Source organism: Stylophora pistillata, chromosome 5 (genome assembly GCF_964205215.1).
Source record: "Stylophora pistillata chromosome 5, jaStyPist1.2, whole genome shotgun sequence".
NCBI classification, from domain to species: domain Eukaryota; kingdom Metazoa; phylum Cnidaria; class Anthozoa; order Scleractinia; family Pocilloporidae; genus Stylophora; species Stylophora pistillata.
The window spans coordinates 14,218,546-14,240,521 of record NC_142523.1 but is presented as its reverse complement, the minus strand read 5'-3'; the positions used below and the strand labels follow the sequence as shown (position 1 = coordinate 14,240,521).

At 38.4% G+C, this 21,976-nt stretch overlaps 3 pseudogenes across 1 annotated transcript; 1 reads left to right on the top strand and 2 right to left on the bottom strand.

The window, feature by feature from the left end:
• Window positions 1-4,923: 4,923 nt before the first annotated feature.
• Window positions 4,924-8,449, bottom strand: LOC111342993 (uncharacterized; annotated as a pseudogene).
• On the top strand, window positions 7,009-19,121 carry LOC148730418 (uncharacterized; annotated as a pseudogene). The gene is made up of 6 exons (XR_016001597.1): window positions 7,009-10,842; window positions 11,080-11,237; window positions 11,379-16,970; window positions 17,156-17,314; window positions 17,383-17,513; window positions 17,618-19,121. The product of XR_016001597.1 is annotated as an uncharacterized LOC148730418 (transcript).
• Window positions 18,980-20,804, bottom strand: LOC111342991 (uncharacterized; annotated as a pseudogene).
• Between the last annotated feature and the right edge of the window lie 1,172 nt (window positions 20,805-21,976).

Genomic DNA, 21,976 nt, shown 5'->3' with positions numbered 1-21,976 from the left:
CCTTTTTTCAGCTGAAATAAGGCAATTTTCTGGATGAAAGGCCGATTTTGAAGGTCATTTCACAGTTGCCATCTTTTGTCCAAGGAACTTTTTAGGTCTGCGAATAAGTGACATCCGTAATATAATTGGCCATTATTGGCATTCGCCTAGCGTAAGGTTAGTCTGTAATAATTGTTGCGTGACTTGCAAAGTCAAATTGCTTTTTGCCAGTATTTTATCTGACCACAAAAATCAGTAGTCTAGAAAATTTCTTCACGCAAATTGCAAGTTTCTTTCAAGATTTATCCTTGCTTATTTGTGTTGATTTTATCCGTGTACGATTTGTGACGCTCAGCCATGGACGTGTTGTTTCTAGCGTCAAATCACAGCTACATTGTTAGACTTTTTACACTTAATTGATTAAAGTAGAAGTGCTTTCTGTAAATGTTTACACCGACAAAAAAAAGTGATGCTTGCTAATTTTTAGTAGAAGGAAAGTTCTGCTCGCTGAGCTTTCCTCCGAAGACTTTTCGGCTTAATAGTGTTTTCTCTCAAAATATAGCAGTTTTGGTCTGTGGTAATGTTACACTATTTAGCAATTGCTCGCGATCGCGGGTAATGATAACGAGATCACATACTGTTACCCTCCACTGTCCCAAGGTGAAAAGAAGACAATGATTTGGCATGAACATCATATTAACATAGCTCTGCAGAATTGAAACTCAAAATACAGTTTATGAACAAGGGTCATTTTTGGCAGAAAATTTTAACACAGTTAACATGGCAATGGGGCTAACCTACAGGTCTGTCTTTTGTACGGATGATGCTATCAACCGCTTAAGCTTGTTTCCTTCTGACATTACTCAGAGGTCATTCAGAAATGAATAGGGATGCTTACTGAAGCGAAAATGGTACTATTAAGGACTTCAACCTCCGGAACTAACTAATCGTCATGTGAAAATGAATCCCTTTGTCTGTATCTTAATGGAATACTAAATTATAACTCAGATGCGCTATTTCGTATATGATCATCTTAGCTCTTAACATTGGTTAACAATTTTCAGACAGTGTACGAGTGGACTACTGCACGATGATATTTGTTTCATATACGTTTATTTAAAAAGTGTTCAGTGTTGCATGAAGGGAGTTGATAGAGAGTACAATAGTGGTAGAAAACGACTGAGTTTTGAAAAAAATAAAACAAACAATTGTGTGTCAAGGGCAATCGGAAAACAATACTTCAGGAAGAAATTTAAAAAACACTCTACTTCAGACCAAATGTTTTCGTCGTTTTAACCCTTTTTTCAGTTAAAATAAGGCAATTTCCTAGATGAAAGAATAAAGGCTGATAGTTTCGAAAGAAACTGTTTGGGGCTGCGTCGGTGGGAGTAACGAAATAATTTGGATATATCAACAAACTTGAAATGGTAAATTGGCCACCGTAATGATTACAAAAGCTGACGTTTCGAGCGTTAGCCCTTCGAAACGTCAGCTTTTGTAATCATTACGGTGGCCAATTTACCATTTCAACTTTGTTGATATATCCAAATTATTTCCTAGATGAAAGGCCGAGTTTAAAGATCATTTCACAGTTGCCATCTTTTGTCCAAGGAACTTTTTAGGTCTGCGAATAAATGACATCCGTAATATAATTGGCCATTATTGGCATTCGCCTAGCGCAAGGTTAGCTGGTAATAATTGTTGCGTGACTTGCAAAGTCAAATTGCTTTTTGCCAGTATTTTATCTGACCACGAAAATCAGTAGTCTAGAAGATTTCTTTACGCAAATTGCAAGTTTCTTTCAAGATTTATCCTTGCTTATTTGTGTTGATTTTATCCGTGTACGATTTGTGACGCTCAGCCATGGACGTGTTGTTTCTCGCGTCAAATCACAGCTACATTGTTAGACTTTTGACGCTTCATTAATTAAATTAGAAATGCTTTCTGTAAATGTTTACACCGACAAAAAAAAGTGATGCTTGCTAATTGTTAGTAGAAAGAAAGTTCTGCTCGCCGATCTTTCCTCCGAAGACTTTTCGGCTCAATAGTGTTTTCTCTCAAAATATAGCAGTTTTGGTCTGTGGCAATGTTACACTATTCAGCGATTCCTCGCGATCGCGGGTAATGATAACGAGATCACATACCGTTACCCTCCACTGTCCCATGGTGAGAAGAAGACAATGATTTGGCATGAACATCATATTAACATAAAATACTGTTTATGAACAAGGCACGGCCGTTTCAAAAACGCCCACCAGTGGAAATTCAGTTCGCGCATGTCAGATTTACATTTTCAATTTGAAAAGGCTGAAAATGTACGCTTAACGGCTCAACAAGAAAGAGCCCACTGATAAGTAAGTCACAAAAAGTTTATGCGCAAAGTCCAAGGAAATAGCTAACTGATGCACATACATTTTTTTTGCTTCTCTGTTTAATGTTCGCCTTGGAAATATTGCGTGTGCGGAATAGTTAACTATGCGACGGCTGAAAGGCACCTTGTTTTGACGCGAAATGATTTATGACCTCTTAGAGGTCTTCTTATTTTCAGGCAAGATACTGATTGATTCGAATTTTTCTGTCAATAAAGAAACAACTCTGGCTTTATATCTCTCCTTTGCAACAAGTTTCTGTACCAAGACGTTTTAATCCGAATTGTTTTGAGCAATATAATCCGCGATTACTTTTCACCACCGAAATAGTAAATATGGCGTCCATTTCCTCTTTGATTTCGAACAAATTCCCCTAAACTAAGCCAATTTATCTTTTTGATACAATCATGCTCACCCATGGGCTAAATAAAGAATACAAGATGTATGACAAACTGCTAAAATATCCACGGCCATCTATTACGTGCAAGAAAGTCGCACTACATGGGTGTGATCTCCTTCCCAAAAACTGTCAGGTGATCTGTGACGTCATTGCGAGGACCTGGGAAAAGAAATTTTAATGCCGTATCCCATAAACCAACGCGCGCACCAATTCAATCTGTTCTCAAGTAATGGCGGCCGGTGTCACAGTGATATGTGTACCCCCGTGATATGTGTACCCCCGCACACATATCACTAGTGATATGTGTACCCCCTCCAAGATGGCGGCCAGTGATATGTGTATCCCCCACCCCCCTCCCCTCCAAAAAATAAATACTTACGGCTAGCTTGTGTTAATGGACGCAAATCGTTCACTGAACCATCTTCCACAATCAGAACTGTAAAGACACGACTCGCGAGCCCGACAGTTCTTATGGGCCAGTAGCAAACATCAAACAATCTATTGGAAATATAAAGAAATGGAAATTGTCATGTAAACAAAAATATATCTTGGGGATACACATATCACTGGTGACTGCAATCGTAACGGCTTTGTCGCCTGTCTAGCACTGAAATTACTTGCTATTAGCTCCTTTACTGGCTAGTACGTAAGTGCATGAAATATTTCACCAACTGACAGCAAGTTTTATTGATTCCCAATCATATTTGTCACTGACAAATTTAAAAAGTACACAGACGACATCGCACTAGCCAGGGGATACGTATATCACTGAGATCTCTCGTTCAGTGATATGTGTATCCTCAACATATCTCGGGGTTAAGCATATCACGGAAATCGTAGTAAGTGATATGTGTATCCCTTGGTAAAGCAAGCGTTGTTGTCTTTCTAGCAAATTACTAGCTAAGCTTATATATGGCAAGTAAGTGTATTATTGATTCCAAATTGACAGACGACAGCGAGTTAGTCAGGGGATACACATATCACTGCGATCGCCGTTCAGTGATATGTGTATCCCCAATACATCTTGGGGATACAATGTGGATACGCATATCGCGGCAATCGCAGTCAATATGTGTATTGTTATTCAGTTGCATTGTGATCTTCTTCCGTTTATATTTTGGATCGGAAACTTTAAAATATAAAACCACAAAATTTGTTCCTCGTAGCCATGTTTTCTTTGAAGCTCTAAGAGACCCGGGTGCAAAGCCTTAGTGTTTTGTGTATCCCTACCAGGGGTACACATATCACTAGTGATATGTGTGCGGGGGTACACATATCACGGGGGTACACATATCACTGTGATCACTGTGCCACCGGTCGGCCGCCATGCGGGAAAGTTTGCGACAAAGAAATGTTACGAAAGACAGCTATTTGTTCTTATTAAGACTGAAAGTGAAAGGTGAAAATTTTACTTACTTGGATGTCTTCTGTGAGTCCAATCCTGGGATAGTATTCTAGACTCAGCGCTTGATTCTTTCCCGCTGAAGACTGTTAAATTTCATTCCAATCAGGGACTACATTTTGACGACGTAGTCGGTTTTATTGTGCGATGGTAATGTGCTTAAGAGACGTACACAAGCGAGCTGCCCGGCTCTGACGAGAGCCGGATCTTTCAAGACGGGATACCTTTCCTCGGGATTTCCATGGACGTGCGAGCTTGGTTGGTAAGTTGCCTGAGGGCCTCCATCGGCTGCTCGCTTCAAGGATGGAATTTTTTGTAGCAGCTCTTTCAGCTGACTCAATTTAGGCTCATTTTGACGCATCAGTCGTACCGTAATCCGGTATGGTGGTTTTTCACTTGCCAGGATACATTCCTCCATCCATTTGCCACTCGACGTCTGATTGACTTCTGCTTCAGTGATACAAATCTGCCTTCGAACCTTCTTCTCAAACTTTGGTAGTGACATGACATCTAGACTCTAGGAATCTTCAGTCACTTCCAAACCAAGAACATCAGAGAATGCTATCAAAAGTCTTTTACTCTCGTACGATTCAGATTTGGTAGATTGAAACGAAAAGCAATTGCTTGACGAACTTGGTAAAACTGTTGCCCGTCACGCGTCACGCATGTTACCCGTCAGTCTTGGCAGGCTTGTTTTGATCTTCTGTTTTCAGTTCGCCATTAAACTACACGTGCTTTAATTCTCATTGTCTGCAGTCTCTGTTCACGGCTTATTACAAAACTTTACCCTTCAAAATTTCTTTGCTAACTCTGGGATCAGAACGTGACCACGAAACGAACGTTGCTCGAATAAACTTTAAATGGAAATCAACTCTGGGCAATGGAGAACTAACTTCTTTGAACTTCTTGGCATAATCTTTCGTTAAAATTGTACCTTTCGCGGCACTGAAGTTATCCTTTGCAAACGTTAAAAGGTTCTCAGTTAACATCATGACTTCTGCTTCGGAGGCCTCCTCCACGTTGATTCGTGCATTGCAAAGTATAGTACCCTGCCCTGCTACGTCTTCAGTCGCTTCCTCCTGAAAATTGTAAGTACAAATTTCATTTCCATGTAACCTGCCGTCTGTTTCACTTCATATTCAATTGATACATTGTGTTTTGTAAAACAAGATATGCTTAATGTTGTTTGTATCTTTGCTGATAGTATGTAAAACATGAATATCCTACATGTATGACAATTATCCGGTAATTTTGGATTATAACATAATACAAAATACCCTGTTTTCTCTTTACCTTGTCAATTTGCTCATCGTCATTTTCATCAGTTTCGCCAGCTTGCTTCGCAGACATTGTCTGGACAAATTTTAGCTTAGGCTTGTCTTCAATAAAAGGTAGATGCTTCGGAAAGTGAAATAAAATTAAAAAAAAAAAAACAGTTAACTGTACAAAACTCTACTCAACATTTTTACGAGCCGGATAAACTTCATTTTATAAAGTTTGAAGCTGTGTTTTCCACTGGAGTACATGTGTAAATCACTTTTATTCCTTTAGAGGTTGGCATTGTGATAATTTTGGGTTGGCATAAAAAGGGAATAGAAGCAGGATTTTTTCTTTTTCAAACTTTGGCCTTTTAACTAAATATAAGACAAAAGTCTGGATATGTCAAGGTTTAAACAGATATTGGTGATTTCAGTGGTTAATCAATAATAATAATAACAAAGGTTCGTAATCATGCGTTAAAAATTTGCAATGCGCTACAAAAATAAATAAGTTAAAAAAATAACATAGAGAATGAACTAAGATTATAAAACTAATAATTATTACAAAAAATAATTGCTTTAACTTTCTTTTTAAAAATTGCTATAGTTTCGGATTTTTAAGGGATAGAGGAAAGGTGTTCCAGAGTTTCGGAGTGCAGAAGGGAAAGGTTTGTTGTCCTTAGGAAACAAAGAACATCATTTCCATGAAATCTTTGTTGTGGAGGAGAAATATAAAATTTACAGTTTAAATTTTCTACTTCTCATTTGATTGGTTTTATCATAGTTATTGAAATTTGTGTTGTTGTGTGGAAAGTTGAACAGGATTGCAATGGGTCAGAGGTAATAAAATCTTTAAGCTAAGTCAGAGGAAACTGAAATAGTATAGGATGACAGCGGGTGGGGGGTTTTTTTATCTAGAATATATTGAAAATAATAGTATTGTAATTACCACTTTTTTTACATTGGGTTCTTTATCAATCAGTGCCTGCCTTTTTCTTTCAGCTTTGGCTGATGATGATTTCTGTGGAGTATTTTCCCTGCTTGTAAGCTGGAATGCTTCATTTTGGAATTGCTGTTTGATAACCTGCTTCTGGTAAGCATTTTTCGATATTGGCCCAGTTCTCCCACCGGAAAAAAGCAAGGATTGTGACTTGTTTAATTTATGTGCTGTTCCCATCAAGGGATCATTAAAGTTAGCTAATGTCAGTGGAAGACCTATCAGTGAAGCATCCGCTCGGGCCATGTCGACATAGTATGGAACATAAGACACAATTTGTTAGATGGAAGCTGTGATATTAACAGTTCCAAATATTTGGACAGCTTGAAAGCCAAGGTGAACACGGGCCATTACTTTGTACTCATCACCAGTTAACTCGTGTGGCGTCTGCAGAAGGTTTTGGTAAACAACTTCCAGACCACTACAAAATGAAGCTAAAATCTCCAGCACAATGCCTTTAAATCCTGCATGCCTCAAAATGTTAGGCATTCGAGCAGCAAATGCTTTTACTCCAACCTCGTCAAACTTTATCAACTTCTCATGAAGATGGACAGACTTAGCCAGTCCATTTTTTAGTGCCAATAAGAACTGCTGGTCACTACTGAGAACTGAGGGCTGTACCATTCAAATTTTTATGCCCAGTGTTCCCAAGATTTTGCTTTGCAAACTCTCTGCGCTTTTCTTTAGTGGGGGCTTTTCCACATAGTTCATTCTCAAATTTTTTTTGGCAACTCTCTGCATCTGAAACTGTCCAAACTGGTTCTGGACAGATGATCTTCATGTCACCCAGTTGGCTCTGGTGCTCTGGGGCTTCTGGGATTGGATAAGTGGATTTGGCAGATGAACTGCCAGTAGATAACCTCCTTTCCTTACCATCCCCACAAGTGCGTCTAATAATTTTTATTAATTTTCTTGCCCAGTAAGTGGGTGTTTAATTGTTTTGAGCTCTTGAAGCTGTTTGTAAACAGCATGACCACATTTTTTTGTTGTCTCATAGTCATCATTCCCCAACCAAAGGGCAACAGTCAAAACTGTGCTAAGTAAATTGTAAGGCTCAACTAGTTTCAGTCTTACACTGGTTTCTCCGGTAAAATGACGAGACCATTTAAGCCACGGAAAGCCATCTGTGTAATCCATTAGAATCAGATAATTGTTGGGTGTATTTATTACACTCTGAGTTCCAGGTTGGGCAAGAAACAATGAAATGTACTTTTCAATGTCAACATGGCCCACAACCACTTCTCCAAATTCATTAAATTCTAGACCAATTTGTTTCAGTAATTCTTGGCGGGTGTCATTCAGATTACCAAAAATCTCGTCTTTACTTAAAATTGGATTGATGCCAATGGCCACTTCCAATATTTTCCCCCACTTTTTTCTTAGTACATCTTGTGTTTCCTTTTGTCCAATCGCAAGGGACCCGACAATTCCACAAGAAAATTCCAAAAACGCAGAGTGCTGTTTTTTAAAAACACAAGGGATAACAACATCCTTGAAGAAAGAACCATTGTCAATGTCAAGGAGCCAGTCGCAAGAATTAGGTTTGTTCTTTTGAACTATTTCAGTGAACACTTGCCTCTGGTTATGGAAACCAGTGCTTGGTGAGGGATCTGGACAAAACAGTGCTTGAAGTTCTGGGTAGTGCAGGAAAAGTTCATCTCTGAACTTGCATAATTTGCTATAAAAATAATGATTTCCATCAGTTCCTTGCAGTAAAAAGTCCACAGGTGACACAATTTTGGCAATCTTTGGTAAAACTAAATCCACAAGTTCTTCATCGTTCAGACAGTTCAGCAGTTCACTGACCCTTTGCTTCCTGGAATAAGGATTACTCTCATCGTCTAGAAATTTTTCTGCGCATTGTCTTAATGAAACCTGTTTCCGAGAGGTTGACAAGCCATCCGGTTTGTGCTCCGGATAAAGACGAAGATGTTCGTTTAAATTCTTATTGTTTTTGTAAAATTTACCACAGTTTTGAAATGGGCAATGAAGTCGAATTACTGAATCGGCGTGAATCACATTTTCCTTTGCTCGACAAGACATCCAAACAAATAAATACAATTAGCCGGCAAAAGAAACAATACACATTTAAAAGTACTTTAAATGCTGAATATCGCCGCGTCAAAAAGTCCGCCAAAATTGTGCCACCCGCGACAATGGAACTGACTTCCAGAGAGCAACGAAAGCTCGATCAAAACTTCTTTAAAATCACCACATATAAAAAATAAAATCAACACAAACACACCATTCCCAGAAAAAAGACAGCTTTAATACCAATAACATTTACTGTTGATTAAGCCAAAGTTAATCGATTAACTATGATAAAGCGAATGCCCGATCCAGTACATAAGTAAGAAATAAAAAAGCAAACTTCATACCATGCATGAGTACATCGAGCTTACGTTTGGATTGTCTGCAATGTTCATCGCGAAAAGCTGTCAAAGTATGGACACGGAGTTTCTTTTCATGGCAGTAGCTGCATTGTTCAAACTACCCATGACAAGTCTTCTCACTTGTTAAAGTGCGAAAGTATTTAGATACATCGACCTCGCATCACGCCGACCGGTCGCCATTGTTTGAAAACGGATTGAATCGGTGCGCGCGTTGGTTTGTGGGATATGGCATTAAAATTTCTTTCCCCAGGCCCCCGCAATGACGTCACAGATCACCTGGTGTACGTCATCGATCTGTCACGCGAAGCTACGGAAATAGTTAAAGCACGGACAAGACGTTTCTTTCGGTGGAAATTTCGATCACGATCAGGGACAATAAACCTTTCAATTATATGTAACTATTTTTTCTTTGATCTGGTGGATAAATCGTTCTTCTTGGCATGATTCACATGGTTTACTGCGAGTATTCCCTTCCTCTTCAAATGGAACGCACTACTAACAATAACACAAGAATTCAAATATTCCTGCTCTCCTGAAAAACCGATCGAGAGAGATAGACACCCCTTCCTGAAACATGGTAAAAACCTAAAGGGTGTACCCTTCTGAAGCAAGAAAGTCACAAAAAGGAATTTCGAACCATTTCTTGAGTCAATTTAGTATTGCGTTGCTCACATCCAAGTTTAATTTAGGTCTCGGTTCGATTATACATTTAGATGGCCAGCTGTGGTCTCTCTGAACATGGACAATTACTGCAAAAAAATTGCCGAATTTTTGGACAGCGATTGTAGAATACAAAAGATACGAGAACAGTTTTCTCTGAGCTGATAAGATAGAGATAATTTTTACAGCCTTTGGTGTCAAAGTTTGTAAAGATGACATTGACGTATGCCCTCCCAAGTTCTGCCACAAGTGCTAAAATTTGCTCTAAGAGGCACATGCCTTGCAATCAATATGTGGCCTGAACACAAACGAACTTGAAGCTATAAGATCTGTAGTTCCTTCAAAGATCATCAGAAACCTGGTAGGAAGAAGAAGAGTAAACCCGGAGTAAAACTCAGAGGACTCTGCTGCACCTAAGGAACGAGTAGAAATGGTGGAAGGGATGTCTAGTACTTTAAGCTTTCAACCACCCAGCCACATTCTCATTTCCTGAGGAGGTAAAGAATCTACCAAGTTATTGAGGATCAGAACCTCTTTACCCAAAACAGTTTGTTGAAAACATCAAGCATGAGTATATGTGCCCAATTTGCAAAGAGGTACGTGATCAATCAGTCCAGACAATGGCATTGTCTTTGCTATGTTCCATGCAAAAGATAGTGGGGCCAATTTAAAGACAGCCTTAATGAAATATAAAGAACAAGTAAACACCTTGAAAGAAACAACCTGGGGGTGAGTAACAAAAAATGTATTACACTTTTAATTAATCTAGATGATAGAGACTAGAAATAGCATAATTTTGACTAAATTGTTCTTTTGATTTCGCCTATTTCTAGGGTGAAAAGAAAGTGGTTTTCCTGTTTGGTGACTGAATTCCCATGTAAGATATTTGGAACAGCTGGTGCCTCAGGTCTGATCTAGACAATAATTCATGCATACTAATAACTATATGATTGAGCAATCAACTAAAAAAACTTAAATGTAGCCTGTACTGTACATTACTATTTCTGTGAAAAAGGTTTTCACCATGAGAATTGTATTTTCAGGCAAGTATTTATGTCATTGGTGCAAGATAAATCCCAAAATGATGCAAGTCTGTTGCCATAAACATAGACAAACTGAACTCCCAACCCTTGAAAACATTCAAGAGGATTATGACAAGTTTGTAGCAGATGGCTCTGTTACAAGTCAACAAAAGTTTAATCATAACGTGATTCATGAGAAACTGCTGAGCATTGAATTGGACAAAGTAAGATAAAATAATTTATTTACTATTCACAGGAGTTGCTGAATTCACAAAGTCTGCATTCTAGTGTAAATATCATGCCAGCCTACTTTACACTACTACAGGAGATAGAAAAACTCCTTAGAAATGCAAAGGAAGAGGTAACTTTTTCTCAATTTTGTGTTTTCCAGTATCACAGCTGTACAATCCTCCAATTCCATCACACATGATTTAAACCCATCTTATTTTTTTAGTGGAGGAAGCTATGATTCTGTGTTATAGTTTATTGATTTATAATATTACACTAGCACAAATCAATTTAACAACCCATCAAATTATAGCTACTGAACAGTACGTAAAGTAGTTCATATTTCAATAGTACTATCTCAACATTATAGGAAAAGCTTGCAGATGAACAAATGGAATTGGCTACCTTTGAGAAAGCCAATGGACCACTACCAATTCACTTGGATGGGGTTCTTTAGAAAATGAATGTGGATAGACAAGCTTAACATGGAAATCATTCATTTGTAGCCATGTACGCATTTGCTACAAGGTAACATAACTTCTAGTTCATTGATGACAAGACTGATAAGTTAAGTACTAAGTGAAAGAATAACTGCCTTTCATGGAAAACATAAATACAAAAATAGGATCATGTCCCACTGTTCCCCCTTTTCTTGTGTTCTTGTTGCAGAGGAAGACATCACAAATTTCTTCAGTTCATTAGGGAAAAATTCTCAGACATGATGATCACACCAAAGATATATATGCTACAAGAACATGTGTGCCCTTTCCTTCGACAATGTCACATGGGTCTTGGATTCTATTGTTAACAAGGGATTGAAGGAATACACTCCGAATTCAAAACCCAGTCTCAGCATTTTGACGATGTGAAGAAAAAGGACACGAGGTTACTTCAAATCCAGAATTAGCAGGGAAAGATCCCAAACCTAAAGAGAGAAATTTAAAACGAAGAGCGAATGAGTAAAACGCTTCCCTTTACAATGGCAATGTATTGGTTCGTTGACTAAGAACGTGTACTATATATGTAGACCTAGTGTAATTTATTTGCTAAGTTCTCTATTGGACGAATAAAAGTGTGACCGCACTCTCTGGGACCAAAAATAGACTTTCTGCTCGAAATTCAGTACCTCCGAAATTCAAAATGGAGTCGTATAACGGCCGATCTTGACTTATTAAAAGCGCCTTGAATGGACTTTAAAACAATTCGGATTAAAACACTTATCTCGCTTTGCTGGAAAAAATTCGGGCCTTTCCCAAATCAAAATCAAAGTTTTCAGTCAATTTCATAGGATGTGCTTGTTGGGCTCCACTATAGTAACGCGTTTTCGTCGAACACAGGCAAAACTTAACCGATTTTACCCAAATTTTCGACAGCAAGTGCTTCGTCCATGTGCATGCATCCGCCATGCTAAATTTCACCCGCATACATTACAAATACAGCAAAACTAAACTAGACCTTAGCCCGAGTGGTTGCCACGGACGCCAGATTTATGCAAATGCATAATTTGGTATTAAACAGAGAAGTAATAATTAACTCGATGTTTCTTGTGGAAAGCATGCCCGAACCAAATTTCCACCGCGAAACAGCCGTGCAAAGGTCATTTTTTGCAGAAAATTTTAACACAGTTAAAGGGCCTGTAAACCCAAGAATACATGTATTTCTTATTCCTTGTAAAAAGTGTCATAGAAAACGAATCTGCAATTGGTTTTGCCCAATTCGACTTATTTAAGGAGAAAATCGGCATTTTATACTGAAATTTTACTTCCGGTGAAAACAATAGACAGAGGTCGTGACGTAAGCGGTGGAACTAAAAATATTGCGCAACACGGACTTCACAGTAGCATTGGTATGGCAGCTCGTTCAAGTAGCAGTAGTTCGGACGATGTTTTGTCAGAGGGAAGCGACTCGAATGCCTTAAATTTATATGACAGCGATGGGGATAACTCAGAATATAGTAGAGTTCTCCGAAACGATCTGCACGAAGACAACACAGAACCCGGTTCATAGCGATGCCAATCGTCTCGGAAACACAGACTGGTATTTAATTCATTGTGTAATTTATTTGTTTTTGACCTGAAAACTTAATAAAGCAAGTTTCCAATCTAAAAGAATGCAACAGAAGTTTTTTAACTTGAGCGTCCGTGGGTGTTTTATATAAAATTGTCAAAAGTGCGAGTGTGGAACTTGTCAGCCAATGCTGACAACACATGAAAGTGTTTTTTTGTAGGGAAATCGGACAAGTGTGGCAAAAGGTGGAGGAACAAAGGCCTGAAACCCAAATGACTTGTATCACTGAGTAACCAGGTTTTCAGTCAACCTGCCTCGATGTCTAGGTGCTGGAGACGGCCTATTACGCGTACAGGCAGCAATGCGGTGCAGATAATCACACCCAAAACGAGTAAGCGAAATATTTTATTTTAATCTGTTTTTCAGATCGATTTGCTGGAGTTATTTATGCTGTTGATTAAATAACACAGTGCTGGAGCTAGTTATTTTTCTCTCTCCTGGGAGGAAATTTCGCTACATTGCCTACAGAGAGCTGGCTCGCTGGTGCTGGGGTTATCTCGGCAAAAATGTCAGGGTCGCTCTGCCATCTAGTGGGGTCAATAAAATCCGAAGCACTTTTCCAGCTGATTTTGGAACTTCATACACTGGATTAAAATCGACGAACCTTTGACAGAAACAAAGGTACATGTAAATGCATAATTATTCATGTCCTACACACTAGCGGTTGTGCCTGTTCGAAAGGAAATATTTATATAGCGCTTTCCTTCAGAAGTATTATTATTGATAAACAAGTTCTAACGTAAATATTTGCGAGTGTGGCCCTGTATATATATAATTATCGAACCTTTTTGTGTTTGCTTCGATTGGAAATATAGAGAGATAGTTTCGCTAGCTGATCTCTGGATCTTTTAATTTCTGTTCAAAGTAAAAAAAATGTTTCTCTAAAGATCTTTGATTACAAATTCACCGCTGTGTAAGCCGTGACACAGATTCTCTAACTGCTACTTCCTTGCAGGGTTTGTCAAAGAAAGCAGCAAGCAGGGCTGGCAAAGGTTCTCTACGAAGATTTCTTCTGACAGATTTTTGTCTCTCCCACACTCGCCGTAGATGTTTGTGGAATATTTAACCAACTAAATTCCAGAACGCATTGTATACCGACATCAACGAACTCTTTCTTGATACCTGTTTCGGTTTCCGGCAAAGGTTCAAACAGGTCAGTGTCTTTTTTGGGCTCATCACTAGCTCCCGAACAACTGGTTTCCCCATAATCTTGTAACAGCTGAGAAAGAAAGGTGTTTTAAGAGAACCTAAAATCTGGAGGTTTCCGCGTAAATCAGTTCGGTACTCACCCTGTTAACTTCCAACTTTTGAAGAGCTCTACTTCTCCTCGGTCGTTTCTCATTACGGTCAGTCACCTCTGGATCTTCGCTGTCTGCTGAATGCAAAGGCCGCTTTTTTACCTCAGAAGAATTTTTTTCTGGTAAGGCCTGAATCGTCAGCGCAGCAATAGGAAGAAGTAGCTTTTACTAGCTTTTAAAGACCCATTTCGACCATATAGCTTTTCTCATAGCAATCGGGAGACAAATGACTGCGACAGACAACAGAGTGTTCGGACGACTGGTCAAAATCGGCTCTTTTAACTTGAACAAATTTAACCCATTGTCGCTTCAAATTTGCTTCTTTTGGAAATTTATGCATTGCATGCCCGGTTTTGTTTGAATTACTACAAAACTGGACGACACAATGCTTTACCATTACGAAAAATTTTAATATAATCAACCAAATTATAAGTAAAAAAATCGTCACTAGACCGGCAAACAGGGGCTGCGAAGGAGACTTGCACATATCTCACGCGATCGTAAAAGAAAGCTTCTGATCTCATCACAGGAAGGTTCCACCCTTGACGTCACAGGAAAGATGGCGCAATTCAAGATGGCGAATGTTTCGAATTTGGAAGAGCTTTCTCAAGGTGAAAATGGACTTTTGAGAAAAAAAACCAATTGCACATTTGAAGTACTTGATATATTTGCTAAACAGCTATGTGGAAAGAAAATGCACGATTTTTGGGTTTAAAGGCCCTTTAACAAGGCTATGGGGCTAACCTACATGTCTGTCTTTTGTACGGATGATGCTAACAACCGCTTAAGCTTGTTTCCTTCTAACATTACTCAGAGGTCATTCAGATGCTTACTGAAGCGAAAATACTACTATTAAGGACTTCAACCTCCGGAACTAACTAATCGTCATGTGAAAATGAATCCCTTTGTCTGTATCTTAATCGAATACTAAATTATAACTCAGAAGCGCTATTTCGTATAATCAACATAGCTCTTAACATCGGTTAACAATTTTCAGACAGTGTACGAGTGGACTATAGCACGATGATGTTTGTTTCATATACGTTTATTTAAAAATGTTCAGTGTTGCATCAAGGGAGTTAATAGAGGGTACAATAGCGGTAGAAAATGACTGAGTTTTGAAAAAAGAAAACAAAAACAAACAATTGTTTTTCAAGGGCCATCGTCATAGCTATCGAAATCGATATCAGGAAATCTGACTGTTTTCAAAAGTAACATAACATTAGTATTCCCAAACAGTATACGACTTTACTATAAAACGATGTTTGTGTCATAAACGCTTAAGTGGTTTTGTGTGATAAAAACGTGTCTTTGTCCGATGCTGCAAGGATGCAGTTAATGATGGTACGATAACGGTAGACAATAATTGAGTTTTAAAAAAAGAAAAAGAAAACATAATTTTTGTGTGCTATCAACAAATAAATAGAATGTCCAGGAAGTAATTAGATGAAACAGTCTACTTAAGACCAACCTCATTATGCAGCTTAAATAACGTGGTTTACGCTTCTGATTTGCGGGATGAATGGCCAGGTATAAAGATTATTACAAACTTGTCATCTTGTGCCAAATAAAATTTAGGTCTGCAAACTGTTACTATCCGTAATTGGTTTTTATTGGCATCACGCCTAGTGTAGCTTAACTCGTAACACTTGTTGCATGACTTGCAAAGTATGTTGTTTTTACCAGTAATTTAGCTGAGTGCGCAAATCAGTAAGCCTGCAAATTTATACAGGACATTTTGAGTTTCATGCAGGATTTAGCTGTTTTGCCTTGTGTTCGTTTCGTTTTTATGACGGAAACCAAGGGTGTGTTACCTTCTAGCGTCAAAATCCAGCTATATTTTTGTACTTCACTGATCAAAATAGAAACGTTTTCTACTACTTCCAAATTTTTAACGCGGAGTTCTGCTTGATTATCTTTTACGCGATCATCCCTCTTAGCACCATTTTTTAGCCGTTTTGCTCAATTGTAGCTTTACACGATCTTGTGATTCCCAATGTCGGGCCCTTTACCTACTAACGTCAAACCACAGATACATTTTTTATATTTCTGTATTTGTTTATTTGCTAAGGGAAAAAAGTTGTGCTCGTTAATGTTTTAATTTATGCGAGGAGACTTCTGTTGTCAAAAAGAACCTCGCTTGCTCATTGCAATCACTGAGGTACTTCTGTGTATCAAACGTTGTCATTGGGGATGGAAATTCATTGGGTATGATTCATTTGTTATTCCTTAGATATATTTTCAATAAATTCGCTACTGGCAGAGTCACTGTTACCATTTTAGAGGAAAACCTCATTCACTAATAAAAAAAAAGCAAGGTTTTCGATCTCATCTCTGTGGATTTTAAATCCCTTTTAAATTATAAAATGAGCCCGCAGTGCTCCCAATTTAAGGAACTGTCATTATCTATCGCATTCTCCTTTTTCACATTACCCAGAATACCTTGCGCTTTGGGGGGTAACTTTGGAGCCCTAGTTACAAGCAAAATGGCGGCTCCAACCAAACAAACGGATTTAAAGCTACCAAACTGTTATAAAGATGCTTCTAAACTCGCGAAACCAAAGCTTAAGGAAGTTTGTAGAGCTCTCTCTGGAGATTTTGAGAAAAATATCGGGAAGAAAGCGCTCGTAAACATTGTTTGCAACGCTTTAAATCTGTCAACATCATCCACGACCGCTACAAAGACCGAGAATCAGTTAGCTTGCTGGACTTTACCAACCATAGCTTATCTACAGAAGCAAAAAGAATGGAAGAAAGACTTAACAGGCATACCAATGCTCATGGATGAGTCAATGGTCAAGTCATATTTAATTGGAGTTGGTTATGAAGAGCAAACTATGCGAAAGTATAAGACACTTCGTGCATGGGAGCACAAGCAAGATGTACATTCTGTCAAGTAAGTCTGTGTTTTATGTTTGATTATAAAACATTGCAACAACGCTTCAAGTAAGACATAATAGCATGTCTGAGAAAATAAACCCGTCTTCAAAGTTAAATTGCAACATTTTAGATAAGTTGAAACTTTGTCTTTATTCTGTCTCATTATAGTTTTGACCTTTCCTTTACTGTTTTGTGCTTTAGAGTTCATTTGCTGCCCGATTTCCCAAGTCTTTGGGCTCTTAGAGGAATCTGCAACCCGTCATTCTCAACTGATCAGGAGGAAAGCAAAGTGATGTACGTTGTACTGGAAACCCAATCAAGCAAACCAGTGTTTTGCCAATGCACATGCACAATTGGCATGCTGGCTGTATTTATTTAAAAAAATGTCAAATGAAACTGATTACTTAAATGTAGCATTTGTTTTCTAGGTTGAGAGGGCACTGTAGCCATGTGGGAGCTATTCTCTTTACCCTGTGTGATGTAGTAGCTGAGGGAAAACAGCATCTTCCACCTGACCCCACCTGTACTGATCTGCCTTGTTCATGGTCAGATCCTAAAGGTATCCCGAAAATTAACTTTATAATATTGTGGATTATTATTCTATTATATGTCGGGATTTATTTTCTATTTTTCAAATGCATTTCTCTTTTGCCCATTTTACAGGTGCCAAAGTTGAACCTGTCATTGTAGAGGATATCAACTTTTATAAGGCCAATGTAGGTAAAGAACCACCCACAAAGAAATTCCATCCATCCCCTTCTGTAACAGCAAGTTTCTATGGAACCACACAGCATGATAAAAGGACCATGGATGAATTAAAAATGAACTTAAAGAGAGACCTTTTCCATGCAAATCATGGAAACCCCATGCCACCTATATTCTACATATTAGCCCAAAAAGATATTCTATCCTAATCACCATTACAGCAAGAATTGCCTGATTTCTTGCCAGCTGATGATCCACATTTGGCGTACAGTTTTAATGTGGACATTGAAGACATCACTGCGCATGAGAATGTTAGAGCAATAGTAAGCCCTATCAAGTCAAATCCAGCTTCACTACATGACATCATTTCAAAAGCTGATGCAATTATTGACAAGCTAAGAGTATAAGATGATGATATCAAGAAGATCGAAAAGGCTACAAGGGATCAATCAAATTGTAAACAATGGTTTGTAGAAAGAACCCCTAGAATTACAGCTTCACGATGTAAACGAGCTCTCATGAAAGAGACAACTAGTCCCACCAAAGCTGTGAGTGAAATCCTTGGCTATAACAACAAGATTCAAACTGGACACATGAGAGATGGCATTTGTTCTGAAGGGGAAATCATTGAACAATATATGAAAATAACAAATAACAAAGTACAAAAATCTGGCTTTTTTGTGTCAAAAACTCATCCCTTCCAAGGAGCCTCTCCCGATGGATTGATAGATGATGATGGATCTATTGAGGTGAAGAAAATCCACCCACATTACAATGAGACATTGGAAGCAGCATTGAAAAGACTACACATTGTCAAAGATGTAGTTGGATGTTTAATTGTTAATGAAAACCATTAATATTACTATCAGACGCAACAGCAGCTGTTTTGCACTGGTCGAAGATGGACTGACTTTGTGGCTTCTGATGGCACTCATTTGTTTGTTAGAAGAGTGGATTTTAATGAGGATTTCTGGAATATTAATTTACCAAAACTCAAGAAGTTTTTTTTACAACATACTTTTGTTAGAGTTAGCTTATCCCAGAGTGAAATATGGCATTGAAAGAATAGGTAAACTGGGAATTGAATTTTCTACTCTTGCTTCATTGAGACAAATTTAAAATTGTATAAGTTAAGACTGTCACAGTATCTGCTTACATTAGTGTTAGGATAATAGGATTGCTTTTGTATAACAACAATAGATGTCTTAATTTTTGACCTCATTGGGTTTTAATTTCCAGAAAAAATCTAATCAAATGATTGGATTACTTTTTGAGTAATCATATTGACTATCAAAATATTTTGATTATGAAAATGTTAATTGTGAAAATATTGAGGGACCACAGCCAGGATGAAACAGGGTTGAAATTTGAAGTCTTCGTCATTTTAGCCAGAGATTGTTCCTTAAATTTGAAAAATGTTAATGTTCAAATTACAGCTGATAAACTGCCCGTTTTGTATACAGATATTGTTTGTAGTGAATCAGATACTTTCCTCTTACTGTCTTAAGATAGGTGCTTGAAAGTTAACCAGATATGCACACACAGTAAAAATTTGTTCAGCTAAATGAGCCATTGAGAGTGGAATTGGTTTACACAGGATCTGAAAAGTTTTGATTCGTTGGATAGCTCTCTCAACGTGTATTCTTGCCTTTGCAATCTTCTCTGAGCGCTTTTCCTCGTGTTTTTTTAGTTGTGATCTACCTGTTCCTTTAAAATCTGGAATAGTAACCTTCACTCCTTTTTCTTCCATTGCTTCATTGATATCAAATCCTCTGTCAGCCATTACTTCATCCCCTGCCTTTAGGGTAGCAATAAATTCTGCACTGCTTGCTGTGATGTGTTTGTCTGATGTCCTGCCTCCGCCACTAGAAACTTAAAGGTTGTATGACTCTTGTAATTTGAGTATACTTCTTTGCAGGCCTTTAATGAGGAGGGTTTCTGGGTAAAGATTTCAGTGCAATCCACAATAACTTTGAGGTCAGGGAATGATGAGAACTGATTTGCCTTTCCACATTCCTCATAGTCAGGCATTTGGCAGAGATCTTAAAAGTGGAAATACAGCAGATTAATCCATGCAGAAAAATTTTTGCTGACACTTGCTTCACTGATTCCAAATCTCAATGCCAGATCTGGCAGTGTAAGTCCTACTCTTAATCTAACAGCGACCATGAACAACTCCTCCTCCAATGGCAGCTTGGATGATGGCCCTGGTTTGTTTCCTAACTGACAGTCACGTAAAGCCATTTCAGATCCTCTCCAACATTTTTTTTTTGTCTACACCAACAGCATTTAAATAGTTAAATAATGCTTTGAAGGTGTCATAGTTAGGGAGACTAGTCCAAAAATGAAATTTGTCATTATCTAGCTTAATTTGATCCAATAAAAGACATTTTGCACGTAGCTTTTGATTTTCGTGCTCAAGTTCGCTCACTTTGCTCTGCAAAGAAGTGAGCTCTTGCAAAATGTCATCGCTTAATTCTCTTGACTTGGGATCCACCTGCGACTTGCAGTAGTCATGCTCTTTCAATGGGTGTTCTATTGGTAAACAAGCTCCCCATATTTCATGATCATCAACAGATTTGAATGATTTTCTTGGGCGACCCCTACCTTTCCCCGATACCTGAGAAAATGATAAAAAGATATGTTGGAAATAGTGTTTCAAGTATAAAAACTCAAACAAAAACACTTATCAAAGTCATCGTGAAGTACTTACACTGACTCGTTTGCGCTTTGGTTTTAGAGTTTCAATTACAACGAAGTCATCTTTGTTTGTTTTTTGACTTGTTCTGGTCTTTCGACTTTCAATTTCCTTCTTGAACTCAAATGTGGATGGATTGTAAGCTGAATGTGCAGGATCATCGGACTTTTCTCCTCCGACGAAGTGAGCTGAGCACAATCGAGTGTTGTCTGTTGGTGAAAAATCTTGTCGGCGAATTCTATTTAACCAAGCATTTCTTCGCTTAGATTCTTTCGGAATTCTGTAAAACTTGAGATTTGGGTTTCTTTTCCGATTATTTGAGCAGCTTGGAGCACAGCAAAAGTCGTTTTTTCCCATGTAAATTACGATGATATATAAGAGTTTTGTAAACAGATATGGCGTCCTTAGCTTTGTTGTCAGACTGGTTACCCCCCAAGGCGCAAGGGATTATGGGGATGTGAAAGAAGAGAATAAGGCTGGGGAGGAAGATGGGTGGGTGCTTTTTAGTTGTGTCACAATAAAATTTCCTTTTCCCCACATAAGTCTACTTAGTATTTTTATGTTCCACCCTATTAGCCGCCAGTCACCCAATGTTTGGTAAATTATCTACAGTCCCCCCCCCCCCCTTTATATACTGTTGGCGACGACTGATTCTTCATCTGTTTTACATCCAAAACTGCTCTCTATACGTTTCCTATGATAATGACAAGGAGAATATGTTTGACAATGATAACCCTCTCCCGCAGGCGATCAGCATTTCCTTCCTTTTCGTGGACCTCATGTGCAATTAAGTGGTGATACTGGCAGGGGAAAATTAGATGTTGGTTACTCTTAGAGAGTTATTTGTGCCTTCATGCCATCGATCAAGTAAGCCAGTACTACGTTAACCGTTCAGTTGTGAACTAACTTTAGAGGTTCTTCAAGACTTTCCTACAAATTGCATAAATTATTAAAAAATGCATCCTTATCATGATTACAATCTACCGTAGAAAAGAACAGGGTGTCTGAGTGAGCCCGTCGAAGCTAAGTTTGTTTAAGACTTTTTGTAAGGTTTTAACTAAGAAATACTAGAAGGGAGGGTGGGTGATTTTTTGCTTGTTATATCTAAATGTTTTCAAACTATGTATTATTTTGATGAATGCCTTAACCGTTAAGAGAGAGTTGTGGAGGTTACTTCAGGGACTACGTAGTGATATGATGAGTGCTAACTCTTTGAAAAATCTTTTAAAAAATGACAGAATTAGGAAATTCTTAACACGGGCTCACATGTCTTTGTAACGTGCCCGACGTAGGATCGTGGTTTGAAGGAAAGGGTAATCGCGTGGGAAAGAGAGGGCGATAGCAAATTTCCCAGTTTTTTCAAGATGCCGGATTTCTCCATGCATAGCACAAACCGAGCTTTGTATCCACTAACATTAAGATGTCGAGGAATACTTCCGTTGGGGAAGAAATGACCTCATCAGTGGCTGACTTGTAAGTCATATCAGATTTACTTACGAAGGATTTTTTTAGCTGGGCGTCTTTTGAAACCCTCCTTACAGGAGCAACGATACCGAGCAAGCGCCGGAAGCCATTCGGTAAGGTATATCTGGAAACAGTCTTCAAGTTGGTCGTCACAG